We start from the raw sequence: 24,830 nt of genomic DNA, 5'->3' as shown, positions 1-24,830 counted from the left end.
TTGAAATCACCGACGAAAAAGAGGAAGAGGAAGAGGAGGACGAGGAGGAGGAGGAAGGTCATTAGATTGAAACCGACAGGGTGGCGATGAGGAGTGACGAAAACACGAAAAGAAAATTTAGACAGTCAATGCAAGTGTTATTTTCTTCAATTTTTCATATGTTATTATTATTATTTTTTTAGTATAATTACTAATCTAATTTTAAACTTTACTTGTTACTACTGATGTCTCTTATCTAGTTAAGTAATGACATGGCATTTTTAATTTATTTTAAAATTTTAAAATAGTCTTAAAAAAATTTATATTATTTATTTACACTGTAATCATTTATATTACTATGGACATTGTATAGTAAGTCTATCCTATCCCAATGGTCGGACATGGACACTGTTTGTAAACTATGTGGAGATCAGGCGGAAACTCTATGGCATATCTATCTTGCGAATGGACTAAGAGGATCTGGGTGGCAGGACTTTTGGAACTCAGAACTCAACACTTAACCAATGAATCTCTCTTCCAATTATGTGCTTCTTTCCTATCTAATACACAACTGGACAAAGAAGCTACTTGGTTTTTTTTTCTTGTTTTAGTATCACTTGTTATTTCTAATGGAGAGAAATGAACCATGTGATATTTAATAAACAAAAACCCAACCATATTAGAGTCCTAAATAATATTTTCTTTTGGGTAATTGAGCTTCACTTGGCATGTTCAAATTCTTATATGCCTGAAGAAACTCAACAATATTTTACTAACTAGTTCACTTTGGAGCAACAAGTACACTTCATTTCTAGAGATTTATCCATGATTTACTCACCGGTTTTATTTAGTGCAGGGGTATCTAATGAATCTCTAAAATAGTGGGATGAAGTGCAAGGATAATTGTAAATGGCAAATTGGTTACAGTGGAGGCAAGATGTGTGGACAAAAGTGATAGGATTAGAGTTGCACTTTTTGAAATCAACATCGGACTAGAAATAGCAAAGAAGGAAAGCATATTGTTCGTGAAATAAAAGTAATAGCAAGAGCAAAAACAAATCTTGACGGGTAAAATTGCATGTTTTAAACCCAAAACTCCAATATTTTTTCAAATCCTGAAAAATCCTAAAATCTGCAAAAAGCAACATAAAACCCAAAGTAACTCCGCTCTAAGTGTGTAATTTGCATGCTTTTTGCCCTAAGATTTCACACATAAATGTGTTCATCACATACCCATTACACATATTTGGTGCAGCAACGACAAAATCACGTCTCTCTTACCAAAGTCCTCAAAGACAGTACGCCTTTACAACACTTGACAATTCTCATGGATATGGTAACAAAAATGAAAGAAACCACATTCTTTACATTTTAATCCCCCACTCTTATAAACATTTTTTTGTTAAATTGGCAAACATGGGATTAAACAAAGCCAATGGACATGTTACGACTAACTTAGAATCTCTAGATATGAATTTTTGTAGATTCCCTATGACGGTAGATGTATGATGTCCTTTAATTTAACTTTTGTTTTCTTTTTATAAAAAAAAAAATACAATCAATATCATTATATCATGCCATTAATTGTAAATATTAATACAATCCCATCCATGTTACTAGGGACATGAACTTGGCGCTAGAGTGGGAAACCAATGCCCAAATGCCTGAAGACCTCAGGATCCTTGACTCTGCCCCCAACGAGGAGTTCATTAACTCTTCAGTCAAGTAAGTTTTTTCACCTTTAGTAATTTTTCTAAGTCTTTCAAGTTTCTTCTCCCGACCTCTATCCTTTATTTGTTGCAGGATGATTGTCAATGCCTTCCACAGGCAGATGGAGGTTGTGCTTCGGGTCAGTCGTCTCAGCGTCTAATCAAAGGGCCATGAGGAGGAGATGAAGGCCAAGGAGAGGGAAGTGTGAAATCCTGCACCAACCCTAATTTGGAAATCTATGTTGTAGGTCCAAAGACCCGAAGTCAAGGTAGAAGACAGTTGTGGACCCTCTCTGTTGAACCCATTAGCTCTGACCTAGAACTAATGGAGATTGATAGTGAAGATCCCATCTTGGAAACCTTGTGTGATTTTGGAAGGAGATGTAACCTAAATGATGATGGACTTGGAAGATGGACCTTGAGTACAGTGTTGACACCTTTGGAAGGTTCTATGAAGTCCGATAAGACCCTTTCTTAAATTAGTTGAGGACCCAAGTGAAGCTTGAGGCTATCGAAGACCAAAATTCAGCAATTTTGACCATGGACATTGCTTGGTCGATCTCATTGACCAAAGCAGCCTCCGGACATAATTGTGTATTTTTGGAAGTTTTAGGTTTTGAAGTCCTATTTATATGTAACTTCAGACTAAACCTAAACACTTTCCTCTTAACTTTTGGAGAACGTGAGAAGAACCCTAGAGCCTCCTCTTCAAGCCCAAGGTTGATTCCAAGCATCCAAGCAAAGTTCTCCCATCGATCTTCTTCTACAAGGTTAGTATTTGATTATATACTTCATTAATCTATTATCTCTACTGTATCTACTAGTCGTTGTGATTGTGAGGAAGGTCTTACACAACCGTAATGGCCTAGTCTTTGATCCTCATAGTCTTAAAGAGAATTCCCATTCACTCTATGTTTTCCTTAAGCCATATGGTGTTATTCAATTATTTGATCTAACATGAGACCATGATTTACTCATACTGTAGATATTGGTCCTACTCCATGATTAGACTAGTTCCTAAATTGTTTTCTATACATGATCTGCTATTTTCTTACCTTTGGAATGAATCCCCATTCATTTTATCCTTTCCGTGAGAATCCATAGATTAAGCCTATTAGGTGATTTATTAGGATTCTATCCCAATGACCTTGTTGGATGTTTAGATCATCACAGATAGTCTCTATATGTTATTTTAGAATTTTCCTATTAATTCAGTGTGTTCCGATGTGATTCGAAGAGTTTCCAACCAAAGTTGGAAGTTGCTGTCCTACACAGTAGCCTTGGTCGATCCTCTTGGTCGATACCATCAACCAAGGCCATCGACCAAGGGTGTGTCTGACAGCAACTTTGCTCCATTTTGACTCTATTCCGTCTCCTATCATTTGAGTTTGTTCCTTATACTCTCTACATGTTTGTTTAGGGTTATTTTAGCTGATTATCGACTTGTTCTTGATCTTTTATTTGGAGTTTGTGGAATTGGATATAAGGTGAGTGCGTTCACTCACAATATGCAAAAATACATGCTTTGATATGTTAGGACTTATATGCATGTGTTAGCTACTGTAGTTTTACTTTTTCTATAATGTCTTACTTCTGTAATTACAGTAGTCTACTCATGATATGATTTATCTACTATTATTGATTTTGAATGATGTGATTGTGAGTTGGACTATAGTGTGATATCTATGAAATCATGATATGATGTGATTGCCTAAGTTGTGATTGGGGAATGGGAAATGCCCTTTTGGCGTTTCTATCATTGGACATCAGTGGAGGTGGTATGGGACGCTTTCCTATGATGCCTCTTGGCGCTTTCCCTAATTACTTGTTAACATCCATAGGATATGTCTAGATGGGTTTGGCTAGGGAAAACCCTATCATATCTGACCCTATCAGAAGGAGTATTGAGACCTAGTGACCTAGTGACCGTGGTAGCAATGGGGATTGGTGGGCGCTCAAGACCGGTAACCAACTCGTGAGAGGACACAATCACATTGTGGGGACCATTCATTGGTAGGGTTGCACATATAAGCCTGGGCTCATAGGCGCTCAAGACCAGTAACCAACCCATGAGAGGACATGAGAGCTTCCCATTTATTATATATGGATGACCAATAGGGTTGAGAGTTTACATGGTACATGGTGACTCTAGGGAGGGAGATATCGGAACAGATTGCATAGGCATGGAAGGGAGGCTATCATACCGGAACAGACTGTCTAGTGCACGGAAGGGAGATATTAGACTCTGAGTAGATGTGACTCAGTAGATGACTTGCATTGGGCTAGGTATTACCCTGACATGTGCCAGTACTCAGACCAATGGTGGTGAGTGATAGTGTGGACTTAAACCCCAGCCATGGAATGTTCGAGAGGGATGCCCTGACCCAATTACCACCAGAGAACCCAAGATACCAAGATGGTTGAGGGAGAGTGATTTGAGACCTACCTAGAAGAGTATGGTGTTTTATCTTAATGCATGTCTGCCAATAGAGACCAGCAAACTTAGAGTTAGAAGCATACTTGCATTCATTGTCTCATATCATTGCATCATGTTTGCTTTGAACTACTTGTAGTTGTTTATTGTGAATTGAACTACTTGCTGAATTCTTTTAAGCTTACCCTTCAGGGGATATGTTGTTAGATGACTTTGCAGGAACGGAGGAGATCTTGTGCATTGGTATGGAGGACCCTTCCTTATATGGTACAGCTACAGACATCAATGAAGGGGGTAATGATCAGTGGTACGACCAGTACACCGGTGTGGACCACACTAATGGCTCCTATTGATAGTAGCAGACATCGTCTTATTTGCGGGTGGGATCAAGAGTTAGAAGCTGATCCAAAGTTGCAAGAGAACAAACCCCAGGCGAAGAAGATGAAGATTGAAGAAGAAGAGCCCATGGAAGAATAGAACAATTTTCTTTATGTTCTTATTTTATTCCTGGTGTAATACCCTTAGATTTACTTTAGTTTTGATCTACTCTTTCGCATTTGTACCTATAGAGTTATTTTCCGCTATCCTCTATAGTTGTTTTCTCTGATTATACTCGATGATATTTCAAGAATATTTCCTTTGATTAATTAATAAAGGTTAAACATTGATTATTCCTTGCTCATGATTGTGTTATTGCAATATGAGGTTATATGGTTTCCCTAGACTTTACCGTGGGACTTGGGGAATCACACCTCCGGGTATTGCGGTTTGGGTACTGGCTGGGGGGGATGTGACAGGAAGTCTCTCACCCTCGAGAAAATAGTGTGAAACTTCGAAGGGCCGGCGAGGAGCTCGTGGTTGCCACCGGTAGGATCGATGAACTCGAGCGAGAGGTTGAGAGGCTCTAAAAGGTTCTCTCGGAGACTGATGCCAACGTGGAAGGGTTGATAAAGGAAAGGGACGAACTTCAGGATCGTGTTGGTCCTTTAGAGCCCAAACACATTCCAGCAAATGTTCGGAAAGCTTGCATTTGTTAGTATCTCAATAGCAAGCCCTTCTATGCTTTGATGGTTCATTATAATTCAATGGCATACCGAGATGGGTAGAATGAAGTATGGAGATCCATCCTTAGGAAGGATGCTTCCTTTGATTCCATGCCTCATGAAGAAGTTTGCCATGCTGAGGCATTCAATGAACTAAACCTTGAGGCTCCCGGATGGACTCTTGAGAAACTTGACCGAGCCATCTGACCCGAACATCAAAGGCTACTTGAGCGACGAGCCTACTGCCTCCCTCCAACCTAAAGTCACTGATGAAAATGCAGATCTTTCAGAATAGTCTCCTCCTCAAGTTCTTGACCCTACCACTCATGTTGCCAAACCTTAATCTTACTTTTACTTTACTTGTCTCTCCTCTTCTTCTCCTTCTTCTTCTTTTTTTCTTTTCCATAAGGGTTGGCCCCCTCTGGCCTTTCAATAAATAAAAGTCATATTCTCTACATTTTTCGTTACTTGAGATTCTAGTTATTTTAGTCAGGCTTAGCTTGGTTAAATTCCTATATGTTACTCTACTACTGCAAGGACAGAGGAGTCTTTTAGTTTATTTTGCCCACTGCATTTGAATTGAATTGAACCAAAGCCCTTAATAAATCCCAATCGTAACCGATTCTTTGGGGGAAAAAACTCTCAGATTTGTCTAATTGTTAAAAGGTCTTAATCGGGAATTTCGAAGCCTTTCCTTAGAAAATTTCTTGGCCTGTTTGGTTACATGAATCCAAAGATTTCAAATCTCTAGATTCATGAATGCACGATTTATACCTGTTTGGTTGTGAAAATCTCTAGATTCATGAAATCTAGAGATTCATCTTTTTACACTAAAACGTGAATCTGTAGATTTATGGGTATGGGGTGAAATCCAAAGATTTCATCCCTACTTTAAAATGCTAAACATTTGCGCATTCACAAAAATCATAGATGAATCCACTGATTTCATTCAACATATTTGGTTAACTAAATAGGTAATTTTATAAATTATGACTCCATAGATTTGAAATCTCTGGATATTTGAAATCTCTAGACTCATGTAACCAAACAGGCCCTTAAATTTTTCTAAGTGTTAGAAGGTCTTAATCAAGCGTTGCTGAAGCCTTTTCTTAGAAAAAATTTCTAGATGTTAGAAGGTCTTAGTTGGGTGTGTACCAAAGCCTTTTGAATTTGAAGTCTTAACTCATTCAACACTTACACATATACTTGGGTGTGTAAGAGATTTGGTTACAACTTTATTGAATTGAATTCTGGATACGAGGCGCATTACAAAATCCTGATCTTAAAAAATAAGAAGGCTACTAATAATACTTCCTTAAGCTTTTAGGATTCCATGACCGATCAAGCTCTAGACCCATTGTGGGTTTCTTAGTCTGTACGCTCCTGATCCCACCTGTTTCACAACAATATATGGTCCCTCCCATGAAGGATCCAACTTCCTTTGGTTCCGAGGGTTTGAAGCTGCAGTGTTCCTCTATACAAGATTTCCCTGACGATATTGCCGATGTTTTACTAGAGCGTTGTAATAGGATGATACACTTCTGTGGTATTGTTGAATTCAGACTATTTGTTTTGCCCGAAATTCATCTAAGAACTCCAAGTTGTCTAATAGGCTCTCCTCGTTCGATTTTTCTTCAAATTCTCTCTCTCTCTCTCTCTCTCTCTCTCTCTCTCTCTCTGAGAGTCCTGGCCATCACTTCTACTGGAGCCATAGACTCTAACCCGTAGGTCGGTTTGAATGGTGTCTTCCCTATGGTGTTTGAATTGTAGTTATGTAAGCTCATAACACATTCAGGAGTTCTTCAACCCATAAAGCCTTATTTGCTTCCAGCCTCTTCTTGATTCCATCTAGCAAGGTTCAATTAGTTACTTCAACTTACCTGTTACTTTGGGGGTATGCTATAGAGGACATTTGGTGCTCGATCATATATGTTCTAAAAAATTCAGTGAATTGTGGGTTATCAAACTATGTCCCATGATCGGTAACAATAATCTTCGGGAGGCCAAATCGGTGTATTATTGAATCGAGTACAAATTTCTTGACCATTTTCTCTGTTATTGTGGCAAGTGGAATTGCTTGAACCCATTTTGTGAAGTAGTCAATGGCTACGACCAAGTATCCCTTCCTCCCTCGGCGTTGGTAAAAATTTTCCATTATGTCTATTCCCCACATAGCGAACGAGATTGGATCTAAGATGGATGTTAGAGGTCTGCTAGTCTTTTTGATACAGTTGAATGCACTTGGCAGCTTTTGCAATGCTGTACGTACTCCAATGCATCCTTCTGCATCTTTGGCCAACATAACCCGAGCCTGAGAACTTTGTGTGCTAATGCTCGTCCTCCCATATGGGCTCCGCAGATACCTTCATGATTCTCTACTAGTGCACTTTTCGACCCCTCTGGTCCTAAACACCTTAGTAACGGTTTCGCATAAGACCTATCGTATAGTCTTCCATTAAGGATAGTGAACCTCGCAGCTCGAAACCTAACCAATTGTGCCTCCTTCAGGTCATTAGGAAATCGATCGCCCTGAAGGTATTCGACAATCTGGTCACTCTTCTTCCATATACATCATTTCCTTCACCCTCGTGCTCGGGAAGTTAAGCTCTTCAATCTATACCAAGGGGGGTTCAAGAGTTTTTACATTCACACTTTCCAATCTTGATAGTTCATCTGCCGTTTCATTCTCTTTCCTCGGGATCTGGAAGATTCAAACTTCTTTGAATCCCTTCATTAGTTACCGTATCATATCTTGATACTTTACCAATCAGAGCTTTTTTACCCCGAACTCCCCTTGAACTTGATTCACCACAAGCTAAGAATCATTGTAGATGGTTGATAAGCATGCTAATACCATACTTAGTTAATTAAAAGAGAGTTAATTGAATATTTTTGTGTATTTTTCAGGAATAAGGTGATTTTGGTTATTAGAGATAATGTGGAGCAAAGTTGGCAAATATATTAGATATTGATGGATTTTAAATCATGGGATTCAATCTTGCTGCCCAAGGAATTATGAATGCTAAGATCCAACTTAATTAATGCAAGGAGAGCATGAATCTTAGCCAAATTGGAAATAGGTGGAAGTCCAAGGAACAAAATTGGTAATAAGACCTGAAAATCGTATAAACAGACCCACCTTGAGTATTTTGGGCATATCTCTCTCGTCTAAACTTGGATTGCAGTGATTCAAGATGCTATGGAAAGCTAACGAAAATATATACAACGTTATTGTTTTGAGTTTTCCCATAATCTGAACGAATAAAGGTATAATTGATTCGTAAAGAGGATGAATTCATTGTATGCGGGATAAAAGATAAGCTAGCCACAGAGAAGAGGAAAAGACGGTGAACGCAGATCTTGACTCTCGTCTCTCTCATTGTTCAAGAAGAAGACCACATCTCTCTCTCTCTCTCTCTCTCTCTCTCTCTCTCTCTCTCTCTCTCTCTCTCTCTCTCTCTCTCTCTCTCTCTCACTAAATTTCATCTTTATTTGTTTGATGATATTTGTTATAATGAGTGGTTAGTTCCTTTCCTTTGGGATGTAGATGAATCATCTCTCTCTCTCTCTCTCTCTCTCTCTCTCTCTCTCTCTCTCTCTCTCTCTCTCTCTCTCTCTCTCTCTCACACTAAATTTCATCTTTATTTGTTTGATGATATTTGATATAATGAGTGGTTAGTTCCTTTCCTTTGGGATGTAGATGAATCATTGCTTATTTCATTAATTTGATTGTTCTATATCTTCTAATTGATTGTGTTTGAGTCTGGCCAAAGATGTTCTATAGCTAAGCAAACTAAGCGTGCCAAGCTTTGGCGAAGGACAATAGTCTTGTGAAGATAAGGCAGATCTAGAAAAGACCATCCGTTGTTTTGAAGCATAGAGTTATATCGGTTAGTGATCAAAAGCATTGGGGATTCGAAATCCTAAAGATCTTCACGTATTCATAGTTAAAGTTTTTGCATTGATTAATAGAGTTAATTTAAATTAGGTTTCGTTGAATTCAATCTTTGTAACTTAGTCTTTTAGTTCCCCATGATTCGACCCTGTACTTTCTGCTAGCTAGATTAGTATATGATTTATTTTTGATTGGTTAGCAACTTGATCAATGGTTATCTCTAAGATGGAGAGTGCCTTTGCCAATCAAAGCCTTGTCAAAAAGCTTTGTACTTGGCTTCATTGTTGCTTGCTTTAAACCCGAACTTTAATGCGTACCGAATGAGAAAACATCCAGGACTCTTTAGTAGAATTCCAGCTCCCCCTCTTTGCTTGTTACTTGAACCATCTACATAAACATTCCACATCATCGGGCTTTGTGGTTCGATAATTTATGTCACTGGAGTCGACCAAAGTTTGTGCTTTTATGGTTGTTCGGGGTTTAAAATCCACCTGGCATTCACTAAGCTCTACCAATAATGCTACCATCCGTCCCAAAAGGTCTGGCTTATGGAGCACTTTCTTCAAGGGGAAGTTAGTTAATACCTCAATCGGGTGGGCCTTGAAGTAGGGCCTTAATTTTCTTGCGGCCATCATCAACGCCAAAGCTTGTTTCTCGATCTTCGAATACCTAGTCTTTGTGTCAAGAAGTACATGGCTTGTACAATATATTAGCTACAAGTATATTAGCAATTACTTCTTTTCTTGTTCCCGAACTAAGATAGCACTCACTGCGGAAGCTAAGGATGCCAAATATAGTTGGAGCTTTCCCTTTTCTCTGATCAGGACAACAAGGATGGTTACCCGAGCTTCTCCTTTGGGCTCTCAAATGCTTTCTAGCATTCCTCTGTCCATCGTCCTCTTTGTCACCTCTCAGATCTTTCAACACTTTGAAGAATGGTAAGCATCGTTCTCCCAACTATGCTATGAATCTATTTAAGGCAGCTACTCATCCAGTTAGGCACTGGACATCCTGAACAGGAATCTTATTAGGGTTTGCTTCAATCCCTCTTTGAGAAACCATAAACCCCAAGAACTTTCCCGAAGACACTCCAAAAACACATTTCTCCAGGTTTCGCTTCATCTGGTATCTCCTCAGCACACTAAAGACTTCTATTAGGTCTAAGACATGATTCGAGCGTTGAAGGCTTTTCACGAGCATATCGTCAACGTAGGCCTCCATGTTTCACCCGATCAAATTCTTGAAAATCTTGTTTACCGCTCTCTGGTAAGTAGCTTTAGCATTTTTGAGCCCGAATGACATGACCTTGTAGTAGAAGCTTTCTCGATCATCTTTTGACATCTTTGAATGAGTTCAGAATATGTGGTCGGCATATCCTGTAGCAACATCTTTAGAAGACATCTGTTAGAAAGTCCTATAAAAAGGGTTGTTTTCACTACTTGTTCATCAAGATTTTTTATTTGCATTGTCACCTTATTTAATCTCTGCAGAAAATCCCGAATGGACTTGTTCTTTGCTTGTTTGATAGTGAAAAGAGTCTCTTCGATCTTCTTAGTTTGTATTCCACTTTGGAACAGACCGATGAATTTTAGGCAAGCTCATCGAAGTTAGCTAACTTTCCCGAGGGCAGGTTCAAGAACCACTTCTGGGCTACTCCCGTTAGTGAGGAACCAAATACCTTGCACAAGATTTCATCTGAATTCCCAACTACTACCATCATTTGCTAGTAATAACTCATACGGGCCACTGGTCTCCACATCCATCAAATAGGGAGACGGTCAAGAGCCTAAAATTATAGGAAAAATTCAAACTTGGAAATTACATCAATGAACACAGTCTTTCTGATGATTGAATGCATATCATTTGCCTTCTTGCCCCTCGTAAGTTGTCCTAGCTTCTGTTTATATCTGACAGTTTTTTATCAATCTGAACTGCTATGGCATTAGGTGTTCGGACACTATCTTTGTCTGAGCATTGGGATGTGGTTGAATGTGTCCGAACGCCTCTCTCAAGCTAGGTTAGAGTCCCCGTTCGACTACCTTGTGACGATTCGAAACCTCAGCGTCATCTCTCCGTGGGAGCTCCCTAGTTCTTTGTATTCCCGATTGTTCACCTTCAGCCTCTTGCTGCCTTAAGTTCCTTTTAGGAGGTTGTCGAAAATTTTGCCCCTCGGTTGGGTTCCTTTATCTTTGTGGTGAATGTCCTCTTATTGGGGAACACCTCCTTTCCGCTCTCCAAGCCTACCTTCTTGTCTCTTCATGATCATACATATTTGGATTCCTTGGAGCCCCCAAACGTCTTGCCATCGTTCGAAGCCCGGCCTGCATCTCGTGGAAATGAACGTGCATTTGGTTTATCTGTTGTTGGCTTTGATTCATTTGCTCCTGAATGACTGGGATCATCTGGATCTCCCCATTTTGATCATTTAAACATCCTCCCCTGATCATTTCTTCTTCCTCATGCTGATTATTCTCTCAAGATGGACCCTCTCCTAGAGGAATAGGATTCCCACCTAAAGGAGGTGGATGAATCTGATTTTGATTCCTTTGAAGTGTTTATCTAGTATCTACCATGACTTTTTGAATCGTTTCCCAAATACGGCGCCAAATGATGTGTCCAAAATTGATTAGCCATCGGATTCCTGCAAAACAACATCAGATGTAGGCCAACTAAGCGGTCGGGAAGCCACCTACGATGGCTAAGTTAGTAAGAGCACCACCCAAGAGCTCTAACAAGTTGTAAAGCTTAATCGAAATATGAAAAGGTGGAGGGAAGCAATTAAGTTTTTTTTTTTTTTTTTTTTTTTTGGTATTATGCGTGGATTTATATAGAATTTACCTCTTTTTTTTCGATCGTTATAATCCATAAGTCTCATCATTGGCCGTCCAATCGTAGGGTTTTCCTCCTTCAATATGAGTTAGATGCGGTTTCTATATAGAACACGATCTCCTATTCCAAGTTTGATGGGATCACATCTCCTCCTATAACCGTCGAATTTCAGCATGCTTATGGTACCTCTAGGCTCAATTCTTGAACCGATCCTGATCGAGATGATTGAACCAACCGTGGTTCGCCTAGGTCGGGAATTATTTTCTGCTTATCACCATCTAATATTCTTGGTCTTGGTTCCAATCATTTGAATTAGCTTACACGCACCTTAGCTACATCCTGGAGGTAACTTTTATATATAATTTAAATATATATCAGGGCTCCACCCTTGACTCCAAGAAGATTTAGACTCTTGACCTCATACATAAGATTTTGGTATTTTACCAACAGCCTTAAAGTTGTCTGTTGAATCATTTTTATTCCTTAAGAATTTGATGCACCCTATGTTTTTATGTATAAATCAATGATAATGTTTGTTTTGGTGTTTGCTTTTTATTTTTAAGATAGATTAGTCATAATTGAGGCATCTTTGCTAGAATGATTATATTCCAACCTATTTCTTTTGAAGCGATTTACCCAGGTTAAGTTAGTTCCACTGGAGGAATAATTTTAAGACTGCTTGGTTGGAAGGAAACAAAAGTTAAGTAGAAATTTTATACTTGGGGGAGGGGGGGCACTTTTGTAATAATTATGATGTATGATTATATCAGTAATAATTTAAATTAAACAGCTTTTATTTGAAATGTACGGTTTTTATACTTGAAATAATTATACTTTACATCCTTATAGCTTTCTTCTTCTTCTTCTTTTTATTTTTATTTTTTTATTTTGTTTTATTTGGGGGGGGGGGGATTAGGATATTAGACCCCTACAATCAGGGTATCATTGTAAAAGCTGATTTCAATAGATCTATCAACTTGTAACACAATTTGGGGCTAGTGCAATGGTCTCAGATTGAAGATAATATAGCCTATTTACATATTTCTCATAGCACACACCCTATATTGTCATATTGACCAAAAAAAATAGCACACACCCTATTAATTACTCAACCTGCTGATATGCTAATATCGTATATTATTTTCAGACAGTGAAACATAGTAGGATTTTGGATCTTATGTACAGCAATACGATGGAGTAGCTGTGCAGTTTCCAACAAAATTTTGTTCATAAAACATTGTTGGGATCTACTGATTTGGTAGACTGAAGAGGTATTCCAAGCCTTCCATATGAAATAAGAAGATACATGGACATTAAAAGCCCAATTCAGATTCTGTGAATCCCATTGTAGGGACTGACAGAGGTTAACAGATAGGGAAATTGGCTACTTTAAAAATTCAGCACATAACTAAGTGGACTCACAGGAAGGATATGTTTTGACCCATCACATCCCATGCAAAAATGCCCGATCATTTATGGCATGGTAAAATTTTTCAGCGAATTTTGCCAAGTTCAATGAGTAGCGAACTGAATGACCCACCGAAAAATGAGATTAATCAATGTTGCCGAAAAATTGAGAAATATCGTCGGAAAGATGGCAAACCTGCAAAATGTCACCGGAGACGAATTGATTACCACCCAGATCTGCTGCTATTATATAGTATGTTTGTGTTACATGTTCTTCTTTGCATCTTCGGTTCAATCGACCTAACTGAGCTTTTATGTTCCTAAAACATCTCGTTTCTGTGTTGAGCTTGATAGTCCAAATCCTTGGCTTTGAAGAAGAACTGAAGAAGAAGAGTGCCTATGCCAATGGTACAAAATTTGGTTGAAAGAAACTACTGAGGACCGAAAAAAAGTCCTCAGTTTCGATCAAAACTATCAAAATTTCCCCAATGGGTCGAAATATAGGCGAACCAGCCTAAACCGGCTAGGGAAATGTGGGAAAATTCGAGGGTTTCGATCGAAACTGTCGAAGTTTCGATTGAACCTCGAAACCTGGTTTTTTATGTAAGTAAACCGGATGAACCAGCCAGTTCAACTTTATAAAAAGTCTCCATCTACGATCGAAACTCTGGTTTCCCAGAGTTGCGAGTTTCGATCGCAAAACGCAGGCGAAGCAGGGAGTTCCAAACTCCATTTTTCAAGCTTTTTTCGACTATTTTTCATGATTTTGCATGATTTCAAGTTGATTAAAGCAATCCTTTGGTGAAATTGGCCCTTCTTGGTGGATTATTTCAAACTTTGAAGCTCTCTTGGAAGTTAACCTAACTTTGAATGTCAAAACTTGCCTTTGCTATGGTTTAGTGAACACTGTTGGTGGTTTTGGGCTTTTAGCTTCATTTCCTTGCTTCTCTTCTTTCCCCTTGAAACTCTTCATTTCCAGATCTTTCTTGTATTTTCAGCTCTTGGGATGACAGCTTTTCTCATTTCTTGCTGCTGAAATTGGAGGAAAATGTTTGTTTGCTCTATTGTTGCAAATGAAATCTAAGTTAGTGTTTTAGAACAAAAATTCCAATTAAACTGAGGTATATGTTACATGCCATAGTTGAAGGTGATAAATTGTTACTTACAGGCTAGGGGCTTCCAGGATTATCTTTAGGGAGTGTTTATTTATTCCCTAGCTAAAACCCATAGTAGAAATGAAAGTATGAAACAAGTTTACCATTGCACCAAAGTTCATCCTCTAGTTTTGTCATTCAAAGAGGAAAAATTACTTTCAACTTGACTGACTACTACTAGTTGGTCATCATCTAAACCCTAGGGTTTGTAGTGTGTATATCTTCTATGTTACAAGAAACCCAGTTTGGCCTCCTTTGATGTATCAGGGTTGAAAACAAAACAAGATACTAGTTGTCTGGAGCAATATTGGGCCAAAAAGTAGAGCTAGAGGGCGTGTATATTCTCTCTTGGTTTTACTCTTCTAATTGATGGAATCCGATGAATGTGAAATTGTGAGTACTTCTCCTTAGGAACCTCTGTACTTAGATGTTAAAGTATCAATGCTTTGGTTTGGGATTTGTTTTTTGTTAAACGTAGTGTATGAATTTCTAAGTACTATCCTACTAGTTTTGATTTGTAATTTTGCCAACATAGAAATTTTTTGGATTATTTTTTCAGGCTCTTTGATCCCCTTAATAAAATGTCCTTGTCAGATTTTACTGGTTGTTGCCTGATTTAGTTGCTGAAGTTATCATCAGCGTGCATTTCTATAATGCCTATCATTTTCTTTTGTTCATCGATTCAAACTTTAGACAAGTGAATTTTAGATTCTATTCCATAGGAATTGATGTGGACTTTCTAATGCTTTGCCTATTGTCTGTTTTCAGTTTCAAGTAATGTGTGACTATGTGTTTACACTTTAGTGTCTTTAGGGCCTTAGGTTAAAATTAAAGTGTTGGGTTTCTATTTTAATGGTGATTATTATATATGTTTGTATCAGGAATTCAGATTCAGGCACAAACTTTTGAGTTTTGAGTTGGAGATTCAAATAGAAACACGATGTCCGACATAGCTTGGCAGCATGGTAAGCCTCTGATAGATGATAGGAAAAAGTTAGAGTGTAAATATTGTTTGAAAAAGATTGGATCAGGTGGGTCCACTAGACTAAAGATCCATCTAGCGGGAGGGGACCGCAATGTAGTTGGATGCCCCAATGTCCCTTATGAAGTTAAAGTGGCAATAGAAAAATATGTGACAGAAGGGCAAGAGAAGAGGGCACAGAAGAAAGCAAAGAGGGATCAATTCGAGGCAGCATGCATAGAGGAGGTGGAGGTGGGAGAGAGAATGTGGATCTAGATATAGGTGATGCATCATCTCCAGAGGCAGAGATGGAGAGAGTACTTAGGATGAGTAGGGAGTCTTAAGACTCAATGAGATCAAGAGGACACAGAGGGCCGTGGGTGCAGGGTCATCTAGAGATCCAGATGTTGGGAGGGCAAGCGGAGGCAGCTCTAGTATGAGGAGGAGCCAGAGTGGCAAAGAGTCAGTTCCATTACCATGGGCCCCACGATCACGACCTAGTGCCACGTCTGCTGCTTCTAGACCCATTGAGGTCGATCCTGATGTGTAGATACTACACACTGATTCTGACTTGTTTGCGAGGCCACAGTCAAAACAAAAGAAATTAAAGCATATGTGGGGTAATGTGAAGGAGAAGGTGGGGATGGCCTTTTCTAAGTGGGCATTAATAACATAATACTTATTGTGTAGTTTTATAGTTTCTTACCATCTCATTTGTTGCCTTGTTTGATAGCCTATTATTTGAACCCCATTTACCACTACATTAGAGAACTTGGGATGAGGACATATTTGATCCGGGCACTCCATGAAGTAGTGGAAAGGTTGGAACCGGATCTGACAAAACAAGCATTAATTAATAATGAGGTAAGATTGTGAGTTGTGACTTGTGAGATGACTAGTAGTCTAGTACTTAAGAATTAAGATAAATACTTGTTTTTATACTAACTTTGTAATTATTTATTGCAGTTAAAGGCTTTTAGAGATGCTACTGGTAGCTACGGTCACTCAGTCGCTATTCAGGCTAGGGAGAACACCACTCCTGGTTAGTCATTTAGTCAATTAGTCTAAGTCTTAGATACTCAATTTGAGTTTTTGACACAATTTATTTTTCCTATTATTAATTTGGTTGGTTATGTTTCTTGCAGCTGAGTGGTGGCTGCAGTATGGGTTAGACTCGGAGTACTTGATTAAGAGTGCAATTAAGAGTGCTCTCCTAGACATCTTCTGCCATCTGATACATTCTAATAGGCGGAACCGTTTGGGGGTGAAGCGGCTGGAGGATCTTGTATATGTTCACTATAATATGAGGTTGAGAGAGGAGCACATTAGGTTAGGTCAAGAGCAAGGTTGGGGACAAGATTGAGTTAGCTGACATCTTTGCCATAGATGATGAGGAGGAGGAGTACCCCTTATTTGAGTGGGTCAGAGAACCATTGTTGGATGAGGCGGGAGGTTGACCCAGTAGTCAAATTGCACGAGAGATGGGAACTAATGTGGATGAGTTCTTGGCCACAGAGGGGAGAGTGCACACCGAGCCTAACTGTCCCTTTATACCACACCCCAGTGCATCTAGTGTCAGTGAGGATAATATTATATGGTCAGATGATGATGATGATGTTACTCAGCCACCCGCTAGTCAAGCACAGGATGATGCAGGCGATGATGATGATGGACTTGGTAGTGGGGATGATAGTGGGAATGATGATGATGATGATGGTGGTGGTGGTGGTGGTGGTGGTGGTGATGATGATGATGATGATGATGATGATGATGGTGATGGTGATGGGCTAGCTGATTAGGATTCAGCTGAACCACGGGAGAGACCACCACCACCACCAGAGCCAGCAATTGAGAGTCAAGGACAAGGAGGGCCATTAAAGTTCACGGGGGAGAGTCAGTTCAGCCACGCTACCCAGGATGTCGACCACGGTGCAGGTCGTAGTTCCACTTGCAGCCGGAAGGGGAAAGGGAAAGGGAAGCACCATGGACATGGGTATGAGGATGACACTTCATCGTACGGGTTTCACAATCCCACTGATGTGAATAACTTGGCAGGCTCCATGGGATCTATGAGTCTAGATGAGTTAAGAGGCTCCACTGCCGGATACTGGATACCGGCAACAGCTGATCCCCACTCGTATGAGAGCGGTGTTGCATCTTCTTCTAGGGCTTATAGTAGTGCATCTTATGGTCAGGGGTTTCCTTAGGATTATAAGAGACATAGAGTAGTGGAAGTGGAACAGAGTAGAATGTATTATCCAGTGTCCGACTGGAGGACGGTATATGTGCACAGGGGTGAAACTTATACGGATGTTGATTCGGAGGCACATATGTTTGTGGAGCAAATCTTCGGTGTGCAACCCCAACCCCAACCCATACCTCCTGAGATTCATCAAGAAGGACTTCCCTATCCTTATTGTGCATTCCCTCAAATCGGATATCTTATGCATGTTGACGACCAGACCTATAAAGTTGCAGTTGTCGATTACCTCGACAACCATAGGCATCACATGTCATGGGATGTCTATTTCCATTAGTCAGAGGAGAGGATGTCACAGGCACAGTACTACTCAAGTCACGGGATGGATCCACCGAGGCACTCCTATTGGCACTACTGATTTAGTGAGTTGTACTTCCCATTTTATTTTTATTACTAGTTACATTGTATCTGATGTTTAAGAGTTTATTTGATGTTTTGAATTGAACTTAAAAGTTAGTACTTAGAACTTAGAAGTCATATGATGAATGTTATGCTTATTTGCTTAAGTATAGTTGACTATATTGTGTACTTCTCGATCATCTTTACATTAATGTTATGTACTTTGGATGACATATCTACATTGATTTTTTTTTACTAAAATGCATGTGACAATGTGTTATTTATACTCTAGTTAGCTTAAATACAGAATCTCACCCCAAAATACTCTCTAAAACCTGTTGAAACTTGTATGGAAAAGTTCTCAGTTTCTTCGAAATTTCCCAAGTTTCCAACTAAGTTTTCCATTTTCACCTGGTCAAAACTTGAGTTTCCCTCAAATTTTTTACCATGCCTGTGCCATCAAGTGTCGTCTCGCGTTAACTCAATTGAGCCTTTTTTCTCTTTTGATTATAAATTTTTTGACATTTCTAGCCTTAAGAGTGGTGAAAAAATGACTTGATATTTATGCGCTTAACTGGGATAAATGGAACCAAGGATCTTCACAAGAAATGATGGAAAAAAAACTAAAATGCGGTGAGCGTGGATCGAACACGCGACCTTCAGATCTTCAGTCTGACGCTCTCCCAACTGAGCTATCCCCGCACTCATCATATTGCACCAGCCGGGAATCGAACCCGGGTCTGTACCGTGGCAGGGTACTATTCTACCACTAGACCACTGGTGCTTGTTGTCTTAAAGCACATAAGAAACTAAAGTGTGTGAAACCTTTTATGGTGCTTTTCTTTTGCCTAACAACCGCTGATGTTTTTCATTTTATTGGAGAATTTTTACTCCATTTACATTTGGTTGAAATAGGAAGAAAGCTAAGGAAAAAGCTTTAAAATGGAATCTTCGTAAAATATGACTATATGATCTACTTAAATTTATTGTTATTATTATTATTTTGATAAACAAGAGACAGGGGTTAGATAAGTAGTTAGGATTGTAGACAGGAGGAATTGAAGGCATGACTAATTCCATTGGCCATGGTTTAGTTGGGTAAGGCAAGGAAATATCCCAATTCAAAAACCTAGATATGACACTAGTTAATTGGAAATAAATGCATGACTGTGCTTGCTGAATGCCAAAATATGCAACAAGTTCTTTTAGGGGTGTCAAAACCTAACCCGAACCGTTAAAACCGGACCGAACCGGCCCGCTATAGCCCGAACCGGCCAAACCAAAACTTAATGGGCTGTGTTTGGGCTGAACAACCTCAACCCGCAATGATTTGGGCTGGGCCAGGCCAGCCCGTGTGTGGCCCGCTAGCCCGAACCGTTTGGCACGAAACCAGCCCGAACCCAAACCAGCCCATTAAACCCGTTATAAAGAAATAAAATAAAATACATTTAAATGTAAAAGACAAGAAAACCCCCAAGTATCCATTTGTTTTCCTTTATTGTTTTGATTTGGAATATGCAAACAACAAGCTTGTTAAAGCCTTCGCCATTTGGAAGATGGGCTTAGTAAATATTTAGCAAATGTATTATCATTTGAAAATCTTTTAATGCTTTATTTTGATCCATTTTTAAAAGTGTCAAGAAGGAGGAAAATAAGCAGAGACGACCCATTAAAATTCATCATGATGCCAGTTTTCTTTTGTATATTAGTTCTATAAATTTTATAAATGTTTGTAGAAAAAAGTTTTTGATTGTAAACACCCAACCCAAAAGACTTGGAGATAACTTAATGCTTATATATGTTCACATATTCTTGATAAATTTCACATATTAACAAGGCACTCAAAACATACCGCTAGTAAACCCAAACCCAAACCGTTAGTAAACCCAATTCTAAACCGTTAGCCCAAACCATTAGTCAGCCCGAACCCAAACCGCACCGGCCCGAAACGGCCCGAAACCGTTATTTTCTTAATGGGCCGTGTTTGGGCTGAGTGTTTTTCAGCCCGTAACCGCCCCAACCCGAACCCTTGACACCCCTAAGTTCTTTGATGGAGTTTCTCCCATTCACATTGAAAGCACCTTGGACTTGTGGACAAGACAAAATATCCAACGACTCAGCTATTATTTACTCCGTCCTTGTGTCCCTGCAATGACAAGAGATGGGTAAGGGAGATCGCTGCAATTTAAAAAAACCATTTAAATTATTAGCAGTATGATGTGTCCAAAATATGTTCAGCCTTTAGATCCTTAGGGAATGATTTGCAAAATAGTATTAAATGTGGCCCGACCGTGGGATCGGGAGGCCACCTCCGAAATCTAAGTTAATAATGGAGCTGATCACAAAGCTATGATGAGTTGCAGAGCTTGAATTGAGTATATTAATGGAGGGAAACAATTCAGATACCTCAATTGTGCGTGAACCTATGATTTATATAGGATTTACCTTTCTATCCCAACCGTTGGATTCATTTGTATCTTCCCTTGGTTGCCATTCGATCTTAGGGTTTTTACCCATACTCCGTAGATAATGGCAGTTACCTTCATTGGCACGATCGCCCATCTAGTATTAGTGGTAGACTGGTAGTTGTTACCTATTACGACTTAATCACGTATCCCGAATTCTTAGAAGTTTATTTCCAATGAGTTTCTTCATCCTCGATAGACTCGAACCTGAGGAGGTAAATGGACGACGATAGGAATAAATGACTCGACCATATGGTTCATCCCAGTTCGGTAATATCTTACCCACATCATGAGCCCCCCAGACCAAGCATTTGGGACAATCAAAGTTTGGTTTGGTTTTTACCAATCGTGATCATCAAAATGAGGCATATAGAAGATCTAATGTCCTCCCAAATCTCAAACGTTGGATTTATTGCGTCAGCCTGTGCAACAATACACCTTAAGCCGCTCATGCTACTATGTTTATCATTACCTTGGTAGCCATCAATGAAGGCTGAACCATCAATGATCATTAAGCGAACATCAATTAATCCCACTCAAACCGTCACCCATTCTTGTTTGTTGATCAGGTTCAATCTCGTTCGTCCATCTTTAGCTACTGAGGTCTACATAAACGGCCATAAACCCCCAATCTTTGCAGCGGGAAGGATCCGCTTGGCAACCTAAGTGAGTTGTACTTCCATTTTATTTTTATTACTAGTTACATTGATCCGATGTTTAAGAGTTTATTTGATGTTTTGAATTGAACTTAAAAGTTAGTACTTAGAACTTAGAAGTCATATGATGAATGTTATGCTTATTTGCTTAAGTATAGTTGACTATATTGACTATATATAGTTGAACCATCAATGATCTCGAACCATCAATAATCGTCACCCATTCTTGTTCGTTGATGTTCTTTTACCCATACTCCGTAGATAATGGCAGTTACCTTCATTGACGATCGCCCATCTCGTATTAGTGGTAGACTAGTAGTTGTTACCTATTCTTCAGAACCAAAGGATCTTGGACAAGAAAATGATGGGGAAAAAAATGCGGTGAGCGTGGATCGAACACGCGACCTTCAGATCTTCAGTTCTGACGCTCTCCCAACTGAGCTATCCCACTTGGCAGGCTCATTATAATTGCATCCAGCCTAAGGTGGTGAAAAAATGCTTGATATATCGAACTGGGTGGCTGGTACCCGCACTTGGCGAGGGTACTATTCTACCACTAGACCACTGGTGCTTGTTGGTTTTAAGTGCATAAAAAACTAAAGTGTTTAAAACTTCTGATGGTGCTTTTCTTTTGCATAACAATCGCTGATGGTTTTCATTTTATTGGAGAATTTTTACTCCTTTGCATTTGGTTGAAATAGAAAGAAAGCTACAGAAAAAGTTTGAATAGGAAATCTTCTTAAAATATGACTATGTGATCCACTTAAATTTGTTATTATGATAAATAAGGGTCTTATTTTAGAAGAAGCAAAGCTTGTGGGAAATTTATCAGTTTTATTTAAAAATGGACCATCCATTCTTGGATAAAAGAAATAAGTCCATCAATCACATCTAATGGTTAAAATTAAATTAAAATAAATAAATAAATCTTATAAATCTTACTTCAACCTTTAAATGTGACTAATGGACTTGTGTCCTTTATTAATAGAAAAATGAATGATTTATTTTCTTTGTAAAAAATGAACAAGTAAAATTCCAAGCTTAATTGTGGTATTTTAAGCTCATGATTTTGTCCAAAACAATAGAAAGTAGTGTAGATACACTCGACCATCTGCCAAATAATGTAGGAAGACTTCTTGTTTTTTCCTTAATGCGAACAGAAAAAAGCATTACATAAAACATTTTGTACATTTGTCCCCACTGTCATCCAGAAGGAATTGTAGGGTAGATACTACTTCTAGATCATAACAACAAGAGATAGGGGTTAGATAACTAGTTAGGATTGTAGACACATGAAATAAAAGCATGACTGATTTCATTGGCCAAGGTTTAGTTGGGTAAAGCAAGGAAAAATTCCAATTCAAAAAGCCAGATATAATAGTAGTTCATTGGACATGCATGGAATAAGTATTTACTACATTGTTAAGGTTTTTCTCCTTCAAGGGCAAAAAGCACAGCTGCATCTGCAAGAAATATATGTGATGAAAAAGACATTCTAAATATGTATATCAAGTTAACAATCAGATCATTGAGAGCTGTAAAGGAATTCACTAGCCTCTTCTTATTTGTATCTCCTCCCCTGTGAGTGAATTAAATCTTAGTGCATTTATACTTCACTATTAGATTCAGGAGTTACTCTGAATTTTTTTCCAATATGTGTTGTTCTCCTCAGTAATTTTTCAGCTCCTTCTAGACAACTCTGTTACACTAAGGTCTAGTTATTTGGCTTTCGTTAAACTCACCAGAACAGTTTTCTCTGGAGTGAAGAGTAGTCAGTTTCCTAGCAGGATGGATTCTGGTAGGGGGAGAGGAAGAGGGTGAGGCCCTACTCAGAGCCCATTGTTTCAGCCAATGAAGGATGCATACACATATATTCTCCTTTTAGATGATGAAGGAATTTGATGTGCCAGATGAACTAGAATATCAAGCGTTTGAAGGAAATGATAACACACTTGTAGGATGGGTGTTAGCAAGTAAACCTTACCGAAGGCAAGCCATTTTTGAAGCCCTTCCTAAAGCCTGGAACCTTGTCAAATCGCTGGAGATCACACAAATGAAATGAGACCAGTATAAATTCCAATTTGAACATAATCAAGATATGTTCAATGTGATAGAAGAGTCACCTTGGAGTGTCGGCGGGAATGTGCTTATGCTGAAACCCTGGAGAGAAGATCAACAGTGGAGATTCACACACATCGACTTCTGGTGCCAGTTCCATGATATACCCAAGGACCTGCTAAATATGGAATTCGGCTTCCAGTTAGCAGCCTTGATAGGAGAACTAGGAAGAGGCATGATCATCAACGGGACTCAATGGGGGCATAGCATCTATTATTTTTGTTGCTGGATCACCATTGACCATAGGAAACCCCTCAAATCTTCCATCCCAGCTAGGAGACGATTAGGGGTGGTGGATAAAATCTCGGTTACATGGGAAAGGCTTCCGATGTATTGCTATGGGTGTGGGGTTTTAGGGCATGAAGAGAAGCGATGCCCAACCCTATTTACGGATCAAACTCAGAGAAGAAACTACCGCAGGACTGGAGCAACTCTGAGAGCATCTCCACTGGATAAGTGATTGATTGAGAAGGCAGTCTCTATGCACTATGTATTTTCAGAGCTTTACAGGAGGAAAAACCCGAACCCTGTACACCAGAGGAAGTCTTCGGCAACGGAGAAGGTGAAGCAGACACAACCCCGACCACCTCTGACACAGCGTCCTTGGTGCCAGTCGGTCAGATCTTCAACGCCATCTCGCATAGCCTGAATTTGGGACCACAAACGGCCATGGAGAGCAACCCAACTGTCTTGCCAACCCAAAACCCTAGTCCGACAACCAACCTGCAACAGATCGAGGAAATCAACCATCAGCACCTTGTGGGTAACCTGGTTTCTCTCTCCTCTAAAACGCCAGTCTCCTTTTTCAATTCTGATCTCCATTGTCTAATAACCTCTTTACTCCCAACCCTAGCTTCGGTTTCACTCCTAAATCCTCATTCTTCCTACTTAATACCCCCCATGTCCCAAACAACTCTAACCTCAACACCCTTAAGCCCAAGGCCAAGGCCAAGCCCAAGGCCAAGGCCAAGGCCAAGCCCAAGCCCAAGCCCATATGTTTTATCTCACCAATCCCCACCCGTTAGCCCATTATCATCTAATATACACTCTACCCCCTCCAGCCCATATTCCCAAACACAAATACTGCTTCAAGCCCAATTACCCACCTCAAGCTGTACCCACAACTCAGCAGACATTACTTCTATGCCTCAACCGAACTCTCAAGCCCAAAATTTTCAAACTTCCCACGAGACAAATCAGATTTTGACCGTTGCTCCACCTCTCCCAACCGCAACTAGTTTTCAAAATTTCCTATACTCTCAGAAGGGAAGTGCTAGTCAAATTGAGATGGAAATGGTCTCTGAAAGTATCAATAAGAAGAAGAGAAAGGGCTCTCATGAATTAGATTCTCAAGGTGGTCAGGAGCAAAAGGAAGTAGATCCTTTTTTACAGCTTACCCCCGTGGTGCATGGTGGAGACCAGCATCATGGGTCACAATGATCCTCATCTCTTGGAACTGCAAGGGTCTGGTGAGTCCCCCTTCAGTTCGGGCTCTTATAAATCTCACCAAGAAGTGGAAACCAGATATTCTATTCTTGATGGAGAACAAGGTCAGTTCAACTGAAATAGAAAAAATAAGGA

At 39.5% G+C, this 24,830-nt stretch overlaps 2 non-coding genes across 2 annotated transcripts; both read right to left on the bottom strand.

Annotated features, from left to right (window-relative positions):
* Positions 1 to 18,639: 18,639 nt before the first annotated feature.
* Positions 18,640 to 18,712, bottom strand: TRNAF-GAA (transfer RNA phenylalanine (anticodon GAA)). Its single transcript has one exon. It is a non-coding gene; the product is annotated as a tRNA-Phe (tRNA).
* An 11-nt stretch (positions 18,713 to 18,723) lies between these two features.
* Positions 18,724 to 18,794, bottom strand: TRNAG-GCC (transfer RNA glycine (anticodon GCC)). Its single transcript has one exon. It is a non-coding gene; the product is annotated as a tRNA-Gly (tRNA).
* Positions 18,795 to 24,830: the final 6,036 nt, after the last annotated feature.

This window comes from Hakea prostrata, chromosome 9, assembly GCF_041222555.1.
Source record: "Hakea prostrata isolate BN-2017 chromosome 9, UWA_Hpros_2, whole genome shotgun sequence".
NCBI lineage: Eukaryota > Viridiplantae > Streptophyta > Magnoliopsida > Proteales > Proteaceae > Hakea > Hakea prostrata.
This window is presented reverse-complemented; position numbering and strand designations above follow the sequence as displayed.